At 36.0% G+C, this 18,825-nt stretch overlaps 1 long non-coding RNA gene across 1 annotated transcript in view; it reads left to right on the forward strand.

The window, feature by feature from the left end:
* Positions 1–1,763: 1,763 nt before the first annotated feature.
* The window catches only part of LOC129471453 (uncharacterized), a 38,641-nt gene continuing 21,579 nt past the window's right edge, over positions 1,764–18,825 (forward strand). Inside the window, exons 1-2 of the long non-coding RNA XR_008653597.2 lie at positions 1,764–1,854; positions 14,950–15,036. This is a non-coding gene — a long non-coding RNA (uncharacterized lncRNA). The remainder of the gene's footprint in view (positions 1,855–14,949; positions 15,037–18,825) is intronic.

Genomic DNA, 18,825 nt, shown 5'->3' on the forward strand with positions numbered 1-18,825 from the left:
TCATTAAAAATAGTAAAATCAAACTTGAGAGCAAGAACACACTCATCTTACCCATGTTAAAAATGGTTAAACAAATAAAAAAAAATGAGTAACGGCATTCCAAAGAGGATACTGATCATCTGTTTTCTCCAGTCATTTGTTTCAATGATACAGGATGGAACTCAGCTTCACCCATTAAATATTGAACTAAATGTCTGTGGCACTGTAACCAGACAGCCAGTGTAGTATATCTGGCTCTATTACGTTATCCCAGCCCTCCATTCCTCCATTTAAAATAAGAAAATAACTTTGGAGAATGGTACAGAGGCAGGGGTGCCTGCTATAACTTAATGCCAAAGCCTGAAAATTAGGAACTGGAAGTACAGGCATGCACCTGTGTGTCAAGAAGCAGGTGTAAGATTATGTAGAATCCTGCTATTCATAACAAACAACTAAATATCATTCATACTAAACTAGATACATTGTATAATGTCCATACAATGGAATACATTGTGATATGTTTATACAACAGAATGGGAAAGACCCAAGGAATGCTACAATCAAGAGCATGAATGAAAACCACAAATGTAGAGTTGAGTGAAGGAAGACAGACATACAAGAATATATACTGTTACGATTCAATGTATTTAACTTTCAAAAAATAATAAAGCCCAGTATTTTTGGATACATGGTAATGCAGTAAAACTATAAAAAGAGATACTAACCATGACCATAAAAAGAAGGGTAGTATGTGGGGAGAAAGGTAGCTGGAATTGGGCCAGCCTGTTTAGTGATTCTCGGGAACAGGCAATTATCAGTTTTTTGATTGAGGTAGCATTACATGAGTGTTCTTTTTTTCGGGGGACAAATCACTGACCTATGTATTTTTATGGTGTACTAATCTATATGTCTATTAAATTTTGCAATAAAAAACAGTAACTAGCATAGCTTCTGACCCACACTAAATGTTCCATATGTTAAAATGGAAGGTATCATAAGCTCGGAAAATACATTTCTCCTCCTCATCTAGGAAATGAAGGACTAAGTGAAATGTTTCCTAAGTGCTTTCCTTTTTTCTTTTTTTTTTGAGATGGAGTCTCACTGTGTTGTCCAGACTGGAGTGCAGTGGCACAATCTTGGCTCACTGCAACCTCCACCTCCTGGGTTCAAGTGACTCTCCTGCCTCAGCTTCCTGAGTAGCTGGGATTACAGGTGTGCACCACCATGCCCAGCTAAGTTTTGTATTTTTTAGTAGAGACAAGGTTTCACCATGTTGACCAGGCTAGTCTCGAACTCCTAACCTCAAATAATCCACCTGCCTTGGCCTCCCTAGGTGCTGAGATTACAGATGTGAGCCACTGCGCCCAGCCTCCTTTTCTCAAAGGAAAAAAAAAATTATTTAAGAAATGGTTTATAGCTGCATCCTGATTCCTGGGCATTGGGGGAGGAGAGGAAGAAACAATTTAACCAACTGATTCTACTACTCTACTCTGGACTCAGCTCTCTATGTATAACATGAAATCCAGATTTATTTTCATCTGAACTAACATTTGGAAATAATAATAATAAGTATTAATGAATGAAAATATTTGTCAAACCCCAGAGTAGTTTAAATCTTACTGTATTATATGCTCTATAGGTACTAAATTTCTATTTTGCATTTCATTACATGTATATAATTAATTGATTGATTGCAATAGTTTGAAGTGTGTCTTTTTTTTCCTACTACTTTAAGAAGCCATTCTTGTCTGGTTACCATAGAATCCTTGGAATCTGCATTGTAAGGCACATAGTAAGCAGTCAAGAATATTTGTGGTTCTACTGACTGAAGTGATCCTAACTTGTGACTCATGCATGGCACGTCTATAAGTCAAGGTAAAACGAGCTGTTGAAACAGATATACCCAAATTCTCAGTGATAAACAATAGTTTTATTGTCAGGGATCTAGACAGGTGATACTCCATGCAGTCACTGGTGATGGAGGCTTTGACAAAACATCTCACTTTTCCCCAGGTTGAGAGGTTAGTGATATCCATTGTGCAGGGAGGAGCAGAAAGAGACATATGGGAGTATACTTCTTGAGTGACGGGTACACTAAAATCTCAGAAATCACCACTAAAGAACTTTTCCATGTAGCCAAAACTGTACTCCAAAATCTATTGATATAAAAGAATGTAAAATTAAAAAAAAAAAGAGAGAGGCAGGCACATGGGAGATCATACAGAAGATCCTGTAGGCCAGGCCTGGAAATGGCATACCTCCCTTCTGCTCCCATTTTACTGAAGCAAATCCAGTAAGTGGCATCTCTAGGTGCAAAGTCATCTGGGAGATGCAGTTGCTGCCTAATCTGGGCCACTCCTCCTTGGCAGTAGGGTGACCTAGAAGGTTTTTCTACCATGCAACTCTAGTGGACAGCTGGCTCTCTATGCCACAAGACCATTCAATTAGTTCATTTCTACAGCTTTATATGCCACACACATCTGTCTCAGCTACATTATAAGCAGGTGAAAGGAAAGAGATTTGATTCAAGTTTGAATTTTAAAAGGATTTTACTTCGTTTTCTCAAAGCCACCATTTTAGTGTGGCCAATGTAGATTACTGCTTTGTGTTTTAAGAAACTACAGAATGAACTAACATTTAATTTATATTTTTACTCACTTGTGAGGACCTTAATATATTATACACTTAGAGACTTACCAGATCCCTTTATAAATATCACAGAGAGAGAGAAAGAGAGAGTGCTTGCTCAGAGTTTTCTAGAGAATATCTCAAACCATTCAACATTCAAAACAGAGAACAGTTCTTTTTTGCTGGAAGATTAATCTTCATTCTCATACTGTCCTTGGTAAAATTTGAAATTACAACTTCAATTCCTTGATTCATACCAACAAAGGAATATTTTCAAGGGCTTGCTTCTCTTTCACACCAAAATTTCAGTTTGTTAAAGCAAACAATATCCTCCCTTTTATCCTGCATTTCAGGCTATTCCTGAACCATACGTGTCTGATCTTTCTTACTAAAAGTCAGCTGTTAGACATTTCGGCCATTCAAAAAAGGAGATTTTGAACATTCTAATTTCCTAAAAGACTATCTCAAGGTGCTGAATGATAACCAGGAACTGGGAATTGTGGAAATTCTTGCTTCCATGATTTCAAATTAGAGCTCACAGTATCTTTGGCATAAGCTACATAAAGAAGAGCATCATGGCACTGAGTGATTTAAACATGAAAAACAGGTACAGGTAATGTGGTTCTAACCAAATCACTGATGTACTGCAGATTAGACAGAATTAATACATTTTATGTTGCAGTCTCTATAAATGAGCCAACAAATAGGCAACAAAATTCTGAACTGCAGCCTTGAAATAAAGAGCTTAATGTAATTCAGTGCTTATTGGTTGCCTAGAAACTAACTTGGAAGGGGGTTGGGGAGGGAGGACTAGAAAACATGAAGGGTTCATAGATTTAATAAGGAAATTATTAACTCTGAACTGCTTGGGGATGTGATAGATATATTCCACAATGTGCTCCTCTCCCAAGGGCTCCGTAATATGTCCGAAAGCAAGGTTAGGGGGTACGCAGAAGAGGCTGCTATAGAATGACAGGGCAGTAGTGAAGGCTTTGGGCAAACACCAGCATATACAAACCTCCACAGTTGCTGCAACCTGACATCATCTTAACTTGTTGACAACCTGCAGCTATGGGTAAAGCTTGCTTATTTGCTTTTCCTAAATTATTTTTTCTAGAAACATATAGCTTAGGACTTGGTTATTACATGAGACATTTTCCCAATTCATTATATCACTAAGGATATTTTAAAAGCTTATTTGGGGCAGGTAGGGGATGGGGAGACAGAAGATAGCTTAATCAATTTTTTATTAAGAAAAGTGGGCCAGGTACGGTGGCTCATGCCTGTAATCCCAGCACTTTGGGAGGCTAAAGCAGGTGGATCACCTGAGGTCAGGATTTGGAGACCAGCCTGACCGACATGGTGAAACCCCGTCTTTACTAAAAATACAAAAAAAAAATTAGCCAGGCGTGGTGGCAGGCACCTGTAGTCCCAGCTACTCAGGAGGCTGAGACAGGAGAATTGCTTGAACTGGGGATGCGGAGGTTGCAGTGAGCTGAGATCACACCACTGCACTCCAGCCTAGGGGACAAGAGCAAGGCTCTGTCTCAAAAAAAAAAAAAAAAAAAAAGTGAATGGGCTGAGAAATGGGGCACATATATTCAGCATGAAGCCTTTTGGAAGAGGAGAAATTAACCAGTTTTGATGTTTTAATTGGAAACCACGTGATGTGAAGGGCTCTTTGAGAACACTCATGTTACAGTCCCATTGTTAGTTCAACTTCTTTTCTTTATTTGAATATAGAAAGCAAGGAGGAGGAGATGATGCCCAGGTGGCAATTCACAAGGTAGCATTTTAGCATTTCCTCTAAAACTGTTAAATAAATGGCCCTCTCAATTTTAGAGCAGTGCATACACAGGAGGTACTGTGCTTTAGCGTCTCAGCTTCAAAGAGTTGCTTAGGAAGGACATATTTTATCCTAATTGTTTTTGACAGGAATTAGGTCAGATTAATTAGTTTAAAATTCAGCTGAACAACAACGTCTTTGCTAATTACTTCAGGGTGCATACATAATGCATTTACAATAGCAAAAAAAAAAAAAAAGAAAAAGAAAATACTAGGAAAGAATGCTACCTAAAACTGACCTCTTTGATGGGCCATTCATAAAAAGAGGAACCTCTGTGACCCAAAAGGTGTGATGAGGAACAGAGAGTTCCTTGAGCATTTTATTAAATATGAAGACAACTATTTATTTATATAAATATGCATTTTTATGTAGCTTTATGTTTTTAATTACTTATATTTAAAATAAACATTTATTTATTTATTTATTTGTAAACAGTGTCTCCCTCTGTCACCCAGGCTGAAGAGCAGTGGTGCGATCGCAGTTCATGTATCCTCTGCCTCCTGGTTTCAAGTGATTCTCCTGCCTCAGCCTCCTGAGTAGATTACAGGCATGCACCACCATGCCCGGCTAATTTTTGCATTTTTAGTAGAGATGGGGTTTCGCCATGTTGGCCAGGCTGGTCTCGAAATCCTGGCCTCAAGTGATCCGCCTGCCTCGGCCTCCCAAAGTGCTGGAATAACAGGTGTGTGCCGGACCTAAATATATTTTAAAAAATACTTTAGAATGTAATGTCAAGATAAGACAGAGTAAGAGAGTGAGTGTTGAGGAAGTGAGTTTTAGAGAGAAGATAGTCCTAGCTCAGTCCCTTACCTTACCTTAGGCAATGCACATACCTGCTCTGACGTTTAGAGTTTTTGTTATTGCTGTTAAACTAATAATAGCATTTAGCACCTACTTTATGGCCTGTTGTGAGAATTACATGAGATAATGTTTATAAACCTCAGCACCTGACATAGAATAAGTATTTAATGTTTGTTAGTTATTACCGTTTCTATAGTAGTATAGGAAATTAAATAAATGTTTGCCCTACTGCCTACACACTTCTAAGCTTGCCCCCAAATTACTTTAAAGTGAATTATACCTTTTGGCTCAGATTGCATTAGAAAGGCCGCTTTAAATTTAGACTCAATTTTCTACAGGGGAAAAAAAAAGACGGACTAAAATATTTCAGTAGATTAAATATCGAGTAATATTAAGCAAAAATCAAAGGTGTTTGGGAGGTCTTGGACAAATATCAAATAGTAGAGTGTAAGTATGCATTATCTGTCCAGTGTCCCACTCAGGGATAAGAAAGCATTTTAAAATCTTTTATTCATGAAGAAAAGCCCAAATAAAGATTGTGGAATCTCTTGATATTTAAAGGCTTGCTCACAGATTTTTTTTTAAAACCGCATGAGACAAACAAATGTATCTACACTTGGGTTCTGTAAGTCTAAAATTCTGGGCTAAATTATGACTGATTTGGGGAAGTATAATCAAGCATCTAAATACATGTAAACTAAAGATGAATTTTGCTGGCAAACAAACTAGTTCCAGCCTCTGGCATTAGAACTACTTAGATTTTCTTTTCAAATACTAGACTATATTTACAGCTTAAAAATTGGATGGAGTAGGAGCCATTAAAAACTGATGACATTGAAGGAAATAATAACAATATTTTACCATATGTAAACCCAAGTTGAAAATACAAGTGGCAACTCTGTCTGCTCAGTGCAAAGTATTTTGATGCTTAACACACGTTATCATGATTGCCGCTACTTTAATTCCCACATCTCACTGGCAAAATAATTGAATAGTGAAGAGAATAAATGTCTCACAGCATGTGAAGCAAAAACCAGGATGGTTCAGATCACATTTGGCCAAAGAAATGCTTTCTTATTTTTCTTCTAGAACTGTGTGTCTGAACACTGTCATGGGCTGTCCAAAGTGTTTTATTAGATTGTTCTCCCTAAATACCTGATTTCTGTATTGGAGGCATGCTCTCTTCCCTGGAAGCAATTTTCCTTTTAAAGTTATAAAACACCCATTAAAATGAATAACTTAACAACTGCCGTCGGAGAATAAATTCTAAACAAACATAGTCTGCAGCATTGTTAAGAGAAAAACAAAAGAAGGCCTATGTGCTTACTTTACATGGATAAAATTTCCAGTGAACCTTTGGCTATTTCGGGGAGAAAACTTTAGCTATTAATGGGGAAAAGGATGCAGGTGTTAGGGTGGATTGGGAAGGCGACTGCAACTATCTTGAATTGCTGGATTGCAAACCATAGTAATCGTCAAACTCAGGTCATTTCTGGTCTTACTTTTTCCCTTTGACAAAAGAGCAACGAAAGATCATGAGAATCCGGATCTGAGCCACATCACACACACTCTTCTAGTCTCTATACTTCTCAATTATTAACCAGCTGTAATTGATATTGTCATTTCCATTGGCAGTGGCAGCACAACAGGTAGTGAAAATGGGTACCGCAAGAAAGATGTGGCTGAAATATTTTCTCCAACACAGACTGAGATCTTTACCTACCTATAAAAATGTTTTCTGTGTTAAATTTTACATACAGGAAGATTTTAGCGAATTTCCTGATACATGGTTACTATAAAATAATGAAGGATAGTATTGTTGTTACTTTTGTGATTCTTATCAATATGAAATAAATTGTCTACAGTACACTGTAGACTGTCAAATAAACACAGTCAACTGTAGTTCTAAATTCAAAGACATTTTAATTTTAAATGGAGAGCATAAACATAGGATATAAGTAAATGAGAACAGATAAAAAATAATTTTATGAATAGAATGTCACTGTAGCATTTGACTACACTTGTGACCACTTTTATTATCATAAAATATGAATACCTACATTTTCTTGAATGCCAACTCTAGGTTTAACTATGTTAGGTGCTTTACATATGAAATTTCATTGAATCATTGCAGTATAACTAAGCCCGGTGTTATTGTAATCCTCATTGTGGAGATAAAGAAACAACTGAGCTTACATGAAGTTCAGTAACTTTGCCCAAGTTCCCCAGCAGCTGATCCTTAAACACATGAGAGTAGGTGTCCATATCTCTGATAGACATGACTAGTAGACAGTTTGATGCTTGTGAACCACTGCACCTCACTATACACTTTCTAAATTTGTTTGAGCATACTTAAACTCGTTGTCCACTGTTTAGTCTTTGCCAGAAAAGATGGAGGTAGAGTGACAAGAGTGTGTGAAGGAAAGAGTAGATCGCTTAGAAGTTTGGCCCCATAGATTTAGGTTGATTGCACGGCAGTCTAGACCACCACTAGGGGGCAGGCTGATGCTAATTCATATTTCCATCATTTTTGGCCTAACCATAATGCACAGAACCCAAAGCAGCACCTTACTTTGCTCCCCACTATCCAAGAGGGCACAGTTCTTTTTTTTTTTTTTTTCCAATGAATGCAGGTATAAAAGTAAGTGAATATGTGCCTATTAGAGCAGGGATGAAAGAGTGTGAATGTAAAATATTGCAGCCACGTTAGAAAGACGTCGGACCATTTCTTAGAAAGTTCAACCCAAACTTAACATATAACCCAGCAATCAGACTCCTAGATAACTATACTGGAGCAATGAAAACCTATGCTTACATAAAGATTTTCATGCGAATATTCATAGCACTATCATTCACGAATGATGGTCAAAAAGGGGACGTTATCCAGATGTCCATCAACTGATGAATGGATATACAAAATGTGCTCTATCCATAAAATGGAATACAATGCAGCAATAAAAAAGGAATAAAGCACTGATATATGTTACAACAGGAGGGAACCTGTCCAACAATATACTAAGCAAAATAACTCTGACACAAAAGAACCCAGACACAAAAGAACCCACATGTTGTATGGCTTCTATGAATGTCTAGAATAGGTAAATCTGTAGAGACCCACAATGCATGTGTATTTGCCTGGGGCAGAGTGTAAGAATGTGGTTTAACAGTAAACGGGTATATGGAATATGGAGCAATGAAAATGTTTTAATACTAGATTGTGGTGATGCTTGTACACTCTGTAATTTTATTAAAAACCATTGAATTGTTGGGCATGGCACTGTAATCCCAGCACTTTGGGAGGTCGAGGTGGGTGGATCACAAGGTCAGGAGTTCGAGAACAGCCTGGCCAATATGGTGAAACCCCATCTGTACTAAAAATACAAGTAGCCTGTAATCCCAGCTACTTGGGAGACTGAGGCAGGAGAATTGCTTGAACTCGGGAGGCGGAGGTTGCAGTGAGCCGAGATCGCACCACTGCACTCCAGCCTGGGTGACACAGTGAGACTCCGTCTCAAAAAAAAAAAAAAAAAAAATTGAACTATATACTTTAAAAAGATGAATTTTATAATATGTAGATTATACTTCAATGAATCTATTTAAAAAAACTTTAAAGTGAAATCAGGGATGCAGCACGTCAGGTATGAGATACCACATTCACTCAAGTTGTTTCCCTCCTAAAAACATCTCACCCTTCAGTCCACATTCTGCCGCAGCAACTTCCTGCCCTTCTAGTCCGAACTTCTTTTATAACATTTTGCCTCTGCTTCTTGTCTCTTTATCCTCATCTCATATTCAACCCTCAGCCCACTGCAATCTGGCTTCAGCCCACATAATTCTACCAAAATTGTTCCTGCCAACTTTGTGATGACCTCCTTTTTGTTACACCCAGTGGGTGTTTTTAGCCTTTATCTTTACTTTATCTCTGAACACCTTGACCCTCTTGTACCCACTACTTTCTTATAGAATTTGTAATGTTTTATTCTCCTGGTTTTCCTTCAATACCTCCAGTTGCTTTTTTACAGTCTTCTTTCTGGGTTCCTCTTTCTTTGTCCATCGCTTTTGTTCTGATACTACTCAGGACACTAAGCAAGATCCTCTTCTCATTACACTTCACAGTGGGGTCAGAATATCATCTCCATCAGAACCATTGGGTGGGGCCCTACTTTTCAACAAGACAGGCTTGGGAACTACATTCTACACCTACTCAATGAGACACTCTGGAGTTGGTACCCAGGATTTTGAATTTTATTAGGTTTCCTGGGTAATTAATCTGACCCCAAAGTTTGAGAATCATTTCTTTATGTATCATCCCCGAGTAATATTGTCTACTCCCATATGTTTAATTACCATCTGCTTGCTGACAATCTCAAAGTTTATATCTCTAGCTCAGATCTGGTTCCTGAAAAGGACTTTGTTCATAATCCATAGGCACAAATTTCTGCTAGCCATCTCACTTGAAGTCTTACAGAAAGAAAATCTTACTATACCACCAAATGTGCTCATTACCTTCGCTTGCCAATTTCGTTATGTTTCCTAGTTCGGTTGAGGAATCAATCACCACTGTTACAGATCTCACAAATCTGGTTAGCTTCCTTAACCCTTGATCCTCACCCTCCTTTACATCCAATCTGAAGCCCTCTCAATTTAATCTTCTAAAAATACGATGATTCCAGCTACCTGTGCCCATCCCCACTTAGAGGTATTCTTCTAGTTGAGGCCAATAGCATCTCTCACCTGGAACCACTATAGCTGGCTCCAAATGAGTTTCTCAGCCTCTGTCTTTGCTGCTCTCATTTGTCTATGATCCTTTATTCGCAATGAAATGATTTTTCTGAAATGTGAACCTAACCAGGCTGCTTTCTTATTTAAAACATTTCTGTAGAATTCCAATCCTCTTAGGAGAAAGGTCAAATTCTTTAACTTGATAAAAAGGAACTTCCATGATGCAACCCCAGCTTACCACTCCAGACTTATTATTCCCAATCTCCATTTCATCTTTTCAGGAATTCTAACTTCTAGTTTCATTGAACTCTTACTTCTTTAAAGAATGCCAACTCTTTTATTGCCTCTATACATTTGTATATAATGCTCACTGAGATGAAGCATTCTATTCCATGTCTGGCTGATTTTTACTGATATGTCAGATATTACCTTCCATGTTACCTTCCCTGGAAACTCTCTGAACCTCTAAGTTCAAATAAAAGGATTCTGCAATATGCAATTGTAATACACTATGTTGACCCCAGCATAGAACTATTACACTGCATGTTAATTTTTCAGTTTTAAGAGTTTACCGATCTCTTCTTCCATTGGACTACAGGCTTAATGGGGGCTGGACCCAAGTGACCAGAACATGGATTTTGCCAATATAAACCTATTGAATTATTCAACAAGGGAATGATTTTTTTTTTTTTTTTTTGTAAACCACAATCTAAAAAAGTGTTATGGCCACATATGTTTAACTTCCACATAATCGAAATTATAATAAAGACTAAAAAAATTATGTTGTAGCTTTTTGGATGACACTGTGGATATCATTTTAAAATACTATTTGAATGTTTAATATAGAATTAAATACAAATATATCAACATTTGGGGGAAAAGTATTAGAGAGTGTTAAGATCCTCAGAGCTAACTCAGTATAAACCATACTAAATTATATTAAAAAGTATTTTCACTTATTCGGATACAGAAAATAATGCTATACATTTTAAACTATTTTATTAGCACCACAAATTCAATAGCATTCTTATTTAAATAGACATGAAAAAGAGTCTTGTTCAAGGTCTATTTTCATGTTGATTTACCTTCTGAATGAATGACATTTTAGAAGTTATAATGGAGATTTCCTTATTTAAAACACATGTATCTCCTCAGAAGCCTGTTTTGGACTCTGCGTATTTTGAGGTGACCTCTTCACTTATAGTTTCAAGGTGTCTCTACTAAACATACAAAAATTAGCTGGGCACCGTGGCATGCACCTGTAATCCCAGCTACTTGCGAGGCTGAGGCAGGAGAATCACTTCAACCTGGAAGATAGAGGTTGCGGTGAGCTGAGATCGCACCACTGCACTCCAGCATTGGCAACAGAGTGAGACTCCATCTCAAAAAAAAAAAAAAAAAAAGAAAGTTCATGAAGATCAGTAAAACAGCCAAAGAAAAGATAGGAATGAGAAATTCAAGACGAAATTTGGCCCACTGGCCCAGAAGATATGGGAATAAACTACTTGTGAGGTTTAATGGGAAGCTATAGAGAAGTTAATAGGTTTCTGAACAAATATCCCAAGCTCTCAGCTCAAGGTATGATTTCCCAATTTGAGAAAATTTCTACTCGGAGGGTAGTAATTTTTACTCAGATTTTGTCCAAAGAAACTGCCACTATTTCCTATTTTTCTTCCTTTTCCTATTTTCCTAATAAAGTGTTCAGTATTCTTTGGTGGAATTCTGCCCTACTGTTTGATGTCATTACACTTTCTTGTCATTTGGAGCCACTGGTGCTAAACAGAGCAGTGTAGGATAGAAACTAGAAGATGCATTAGTACATTAGGTTATATATCATATTCTTACGTAATTCACACATTCAGCTACTTAACAGAACTCAACTTCAAAGTTGTGTGATTGTATTTGTAGTATTTTTAAGTAATATTTTATTTTTTAATTTGATATATGCTCATTAAGAATGCATACTAACAATTAGTCACACATTGCTGTAACTGAAAACAAAAATTATTTGGAATAACTTCAGACAGGCCTGATAACCAGAAATATTAATAATGTGTGGAGTCCTTCTCAGCTACTTAACAACTGGGGTGATAATTTAGGGACTCCTCACTCTGGTCCACTTCTTTCCCAAATATTCAAATATTCACTTGATCATCTTTTTTTGCCCTAAAACTCTCAGATACAAGAATACAATATTGTTTTGCAAGCAGAAATACAATTTGGAAAATGAAAACGAGAAAGGAACATTCTTGGTTGTAATTTTCTTAGAGCAGAATGACATTTCAGCTCTAAGAAGAAGCATCATTTTCTTAGAAACGACACAGGTCCAGAGAAATACTGTGACTTGCCTAAGGTTGCACAGACCTAGAATCCATGATCCCGGCCAGATATCTTCAACTTCAGTCTTATTTCCACTGCATTGATTTTTTTATTCTATTTTCTAGTTTATTAGTTTGTCCAGTGTGATTGACTAATAACTACAGCAGGGTTAATCATAATAAAGTTAGTGAATTATTCTAGACACTCATGAAGCACCTGCAATGTGAAGCCTCCATAAAGAACTTTTTAAAAAGTAATCCTCCTTTATTCTCACAACAACAAAGAAGGGAATCATAGGTATTACCTATATTTTAAAGGATATAAGATATTTTTATTCATATGGATGCATTATTTAAGTTTCTGTAGTTAGAAAATGAAGGACCTTGGATAGGAATCTCACATGTATGCGCCAAGAACTTGAAAACCTTAGTCTTTTTTTTGATACTCACTCATGATTTAGTAAACTTTTTTCTCTGCCTTGAATTTACAATTTGTGTTTCTATATTTAGTCTGTTTTCTCAGAATTTAGCTTTTTACTAGAGGAGCAGGCTACAAAAATGACCCCTATTCTTTACCCCTTCCTTTGCCCTCTCATTTATATGTGCAAGCTAAATAATTTATCTCATAGACATAGAGGGTAGAATGATGGTTCCCTCATAAAATTGGAATTACTCCATAATCTCCCTGTTAACCTACTTTTTCAATTTACCAACATACTTAGACTTAAAAAATCAATAGGTATAGACTCTCTTTGTGGTATTAATAGTTACAATGTACTCATTTAAAGGATTTTACCACAACACATTTAACTAATTAGATTTCTTTGATGCTTACGTGGTTACCAACTGCTCATTACTTTAAGCATCATGGCAATAAACATCTTTGTACAGTTATCTCTTTCTCAGATCATTTCCTTAAGAAAGATGTTGAATGGTTAGTCAAGGGGTATACGGAAATCAGTGATACATATTGCATGATTATCATCTGAAAATGAAATATCAATTAACATCTGTATCAACATTGCTCTCTTGAAAAGCTTGTGAAGGCAGAAGACTGAAAATGTGTATTAGGCCTTCCTTGCATTGCTTTAAAGAAACTATAAGACACTGGGTAAATTGTAAGTAAAGAAGTTTAATTGGCTTGCAGTTTTGCAGGATGTATAGGAAGCATAGCAGCATCTGCTTCTGGGGAGACCTTAGGAGGCTTCTAATCATGGCAGAACGCAAATGGGGAGCAGGCTCATCACATGATGAGAATGGGAGCCAGAGTGAGAGAGAGTGGTGGGGGCAGTGCCACACACTTTTGAACAAACAGATCTTACGAGAACTAATCATCCATGACAACAGCACCAAGGGGATGGTGCTAAACTCTTCATGAGAAATCCACCCCTATGATCAAACCACCTCCCACCAAGCTCCACCTCCAAAGTTGGGAATTACAATTCAACATGAGTTTTGAACAGGGACAAAAATATAAACTATATCAACCATATAGACTAGGTCTGTCTTCCTGTATACACTGATTATAGTATAATGATAATTTCCCATTCATTCATATTGGAAATTGTCAAATGGCCATCTTTTACCTTCACATGTTTCTACTGAATTGTCTTAAATATTCGTTATCATTTGTAAAAGTGCTTTATATAGTAAAGATATCCCCCATTGTCATATATATTGTCAGACAGGTTACAACCCATAAAAGTTTTTAACAATACCTCAAAGCAAATTTTAATTGTATATGTATTCTATCTTCTCATATCCTCTGTATTTATCACAGCTATTGCTGTATATTTTAAATTGTTTGGGTTTTATCATTTTTGACCAAATACTTGAATTGTCTAGAGCATAATAGCACTGAGGCCAAAGTAGTGGAAGCTGGCTATGATTTTCAAAGGTTTTAGAGTAAATTCCTTAGCCAAACATGCCAAGACGATCTTGTGTCCCTGGGAAAAACAATTATGGCTAAGAACAATTAAGTCCACTGGTAGAAAGATACCTTATTGCATAAGTCTTTATCCTCCAAATGGGTCCGTGTTATCTTGGCCTACAAGTGATATCACGTTATTCCAGTAGAGAAAATGTTTTTAAGGCTATCAAATTGCCAAAAGTCAGAGGTCAAACTAAAATGTATTAGAAGCTGTCAAAAACATGTTACTTCCATGATCATAGACATCTTTCTTGAAAAATTATCAGAACAAATTGCAAAGTTTTTAACCTAAAAGGACTCTGGAACTTTAAAAAAAAAAACAAAAAAACACCTTCTTTAAAAAGAAACTTGCATATTGAATTCTGTCACTCTTCTTGTTTAAGAAGTATTAAGCCTTTTAAAAAACCTTGGTAATGAGAAGTAGTTCTGTCATCTGTGGCAAGTTTATGTATAAATTTTGTATACCAGCAAATCTGAATACATCTGCTATTAAAAGCACAAGTGTGCCCCCTTCTGAATAAATGAAATATTGAGTCCTATATTTGCACTTAAAGTAACCAACTCCTTTCTTTCTGGACAAAACTGAATAAACAAATTTGGGCAAATACTAATGGAGAGTTTTAAGAGCACTCTTTTCTAGAAACATTTATGATTGGCGAAATTCTAAAAGAATATTCAGATGAAATCTGTTACATCTTTTTATATGTGTTTGTTTGTTTCCACAGCTGGAATCCTGTAAAATATCACCCGGGAAAAAATTCTGATCTTATTCTAGATGAAGAATGAAAAGCCAGGAAACTACATAACCCAAGGTAGGGTGGAAAGAGTTGGGTAGAGAGTTGGCAACTGTTTTGGAAACCGAAATAGTGTTAAAGATGTCCGAAAAATGTGAAGTGACATTCCACTAAGACTGTTCAAAGATGTTTTGAAAGACAGTAGCTACGTAAGCTAAGTACCTCGTGTTGACTTAAGTTTGACTTTGTTCTCTTAGTTCTATAGCTGAGACAAGTCCCAGAAGGATTAAGTAGGTTTTGGGAAATTAATTAATGACTAAGCCATACTTTTATACCTTCATTCAAGCACTCTATCTACCAGAAAACACAGTGATCCAAATGAACTATTCTGATATATTAATGCATGTTTAATAGATTACATCTATAAAACTATTTATTTCAATCCAGATTCATCTCTTATTTCTCCTTCTGTAAATTCAGATCCAAAAACAATTTTTGACCAAAATATGGCACCATGTTTAATATACTTCTCTTGGGCAGTGTGACACTTGACTATTTTAAAGTATCATGGAAATAAAATGTGGATGATGATGAAGATGATTATGACAATAGCAATTGTTATCAAAGTGAAAATGTACTTTGTCATAACATTATTAAAGGTTGACAGTTAAATGATGGCTTAAATCATAGTTAAATGACTTCCTAAGTCAACTGATAAGCAGGAATGAACTTCTAACCACATTCTCCAATTTATAATCAGAGAATGTTGTACTTTGTCTTATATTTGCTGTTATGTTGTCAAAAATAATTTGTCTCATTTTAAACACGAAGGCCGACTGATTAAACCTATAGTTACTATTGCTAGTTTTAGTGGGACTGGTAGCTACATCAGTTACTTTCTAAAATTCTATAAATGTAATATATTAGAAAAATTTCTATGTATAATAATGTATAGAAATTAGAAAACAAAGGCAGAGATTGGTGAATTTGTGTACATATTTAGGATTTCCCTCTCTTTAGCAAACCCATTCACTTTGTGGCCATTTGATTTAGGTCAGATCTATTTTTTCACATGGTATTTAAAATTCATATCCTCTAAGAATGAAGTAAATTTTTCTCATTTTATTTTATTTATTTCCAGTGCATTTCCAGAAACCACTAACTTCTGACATTATCAGAACTTTGGATGAAATAAACACAGGTTTTTGAATGAAGAAAATATAGTCTGTCACCAGTTTAAATTCTTTTCCAATACTATTCTTTCATGATCCTATAAAGATTCTACACAGAATCTTTCCAACACTATTACTCAATAAATTCTCCAGAATACTGTGTTAATATACTTACAAAGTGTTGAATCTTTAAATTGCTGTTCTCAGTGGATAAAACTGACTGATAAAAGCACATTTATAAATGTCAGTTGCCATATGGTTTACACTTTTGCTAATGATCAATCACAAGATTAAATCAATCATTGGACAAATACCATTAAGAAACTGTGAAATGTTTACGCCAACTCTCTTCTTCTCTCCCCAAGTAACATCACTAATTTGTGCCAATATTTACGAACATTTAACCCATACCTCCTTTCCTACTGTAAGATTCAAATTTACCAATTGCATTTAGAGTGGCTACCTATTACTTGGCCAACATATTCTTTTCAAAAGAACATTTATTGAATCAACATATATAAAATATCTCTTTGATTTAATTAATAGGCATTGTGTATTCATTGCCAAAAATATGTTCTCAACTAAAACATACCCTATGATCATCAATTCACAGAGTTTTGCTGATTATTCATAATTGTGCAATGAACTATCTTGTAGAATAAACAACCTCCACAGTTCTTATTTTGAAAAACTTCAAAACGTTCAGACTAGTAATTACATTGAATAATAGCTTAATTTAAATTGTAAAAGACCTCTAGTGGATTGTTTATTTCATTTACACTGTGTGATATGTTTTATACAGAAAGAAGTTATACATACTTATGAATCAATGTGTACAATGAAGAATTAATATTGAAAACAAATGTATTTTATTCTACTTTTTAAAAAATTGTTGAAATTGAGCCCAGCCTTCCCACTGCCACTTGTTGCAACTTCCACACTTCATAGGTACACCACCTCTTTCCTTGACCCTTGAAAGACATCATGTGTTTTTCACCTGAGAATGATATAAATATGAACACTCTAATATTACATTTTGTCAGAAGGTTTGGTTTATGTATTTATTTTGTGAATTGCTGATGTATTATCAGTATGGCATCCACTTGTCTTTCTTAACTGTGAATCACTTTTCAGTTGTGAATTTGTTATCTGTAAATCACAAACTAACCTTGTTGCCTGGGCTTAAACAAAAAGCCCAAGATGCGTACCTGACTGATCGCTATATTCCATCTCCTAGACTACAGAGCTTGATTCAAGAATGGACACCAACTAAAACTAGTCCAGTCTCATTAGGGCATTGCAAATTAAAACAACAATGAGATACCACTGCACACTTACTAGAACAGTACAATCCCAAACACTGACAAGGACAAATGCTGGCCAGGATTTGGAGTAATAGCAACTCATTCATTTAGATAGAAATGAAAAAAGGTATGGCCATTTTTGGAGACAGTCTTGCAGGTCCTTAAGGAGCTAAACATAGTATTACCATATGATCCAGCAATTACTCTTGTTGGCACTTTCTCCAAATGATTTGAAAACTTATGTCCACACAAACCTGCACACAAGCATTTCCAGTGAATTATTCATAATTGCCCAAATCAGAAGCATTCAGGATATCCTTCGATAGGTGAATGAAAAAACAAACTGTGGTATATCCATGCAACAGAATAATACCCAGTGATAAAAACAAGTGAGCAAGCCCTCAAGCCACACGGAAAGGAATTTTAAGTACATATTTCTAGGTGAAAGAAACCAATCTGTGAAGATGACACATTGTATGATTCCAAATATATGACATTCAGGGAAAAGGAAAACTCAAGAGACAGTAAAAATATCACTAGTGGCCAGGAGTTTGGCAGGAGGGAGGAAATGCTGAATAGGTAGAGCACAGAAATTTTAGAACAGTATTCTGTGCGATACTGTAATGGTGAATAAATGACATTACATATTTGTCAAAACACATACCAACTCTACAACACAGAAGGCGAACTCTAATATAAACTATGGACTTTAGTTTATAATGCTACATCAATACTGGTTCATCAGTTGTAATAAATGTACCACATCAATGCAAGACGTTAATAGGGAAAACTGTGTATGGAGGGGTTGAGAGTCTTTGGGAACTGTCAGTATTCACTGCTCAATTTTTTGATAAACCTAAAAGGGCTCTAAAAAATAAAGTCTATTAATTAAAAAACAACTGGTCGAATGAATCATAGTTCCAAAAATTCTGTTGGTGTTACCTGGAAAGAAAATCACAGGAAAGACTTCTTAGGGACTATCACATGAAGAAAGCCTGCCCATAATTAAAGCCAATATCAGATAAATTGAGGTGAATAACAGGAAAAGAGTGAGAAAGAGAGATAGAATCTTGCATATTCTCTTCCCTCGGAAGGCAAGCTGTGCTTGAATCCAGGGCTACCTCTAAGACTTTCAATCTACGGCTACCTCTAAGCCAATAGAGCCCCTTTAGGTCAGAAAGAGTTGGGGTTTTTGCAACCAAAGGATCCTGAATAATATAGTTCTGTAGGTACAGATAAATATTGCAGTGCTAATTTTATTTTTTTAATAATTTATTTAATTTCTAAGTTGATGGAGATGGAGTGCTAGTTTTAAATTATCAGTTAGAAACACAGCTCATTTCTAGAGTGGAGAAGGGAACCTTTCCAAATAATGTTGATAATAGACCCCC

The sequence above is a fragment of the Symphalangus syndactylus genome, chromosome 21 (assembly GCF_028878055.3).
Source record: "Symphalangus syndactylus isolate Jambi chromosome 21, NHGRI_mSymSyn1-v2.1_pri, whole genome shotgun sequence".
Lineage (NCBI taxonomy): Eukaryota > Metazoa > Chordata > Mammalia > Primates > Hylobatidae > Symphalangus > Symphalangus syndactylus.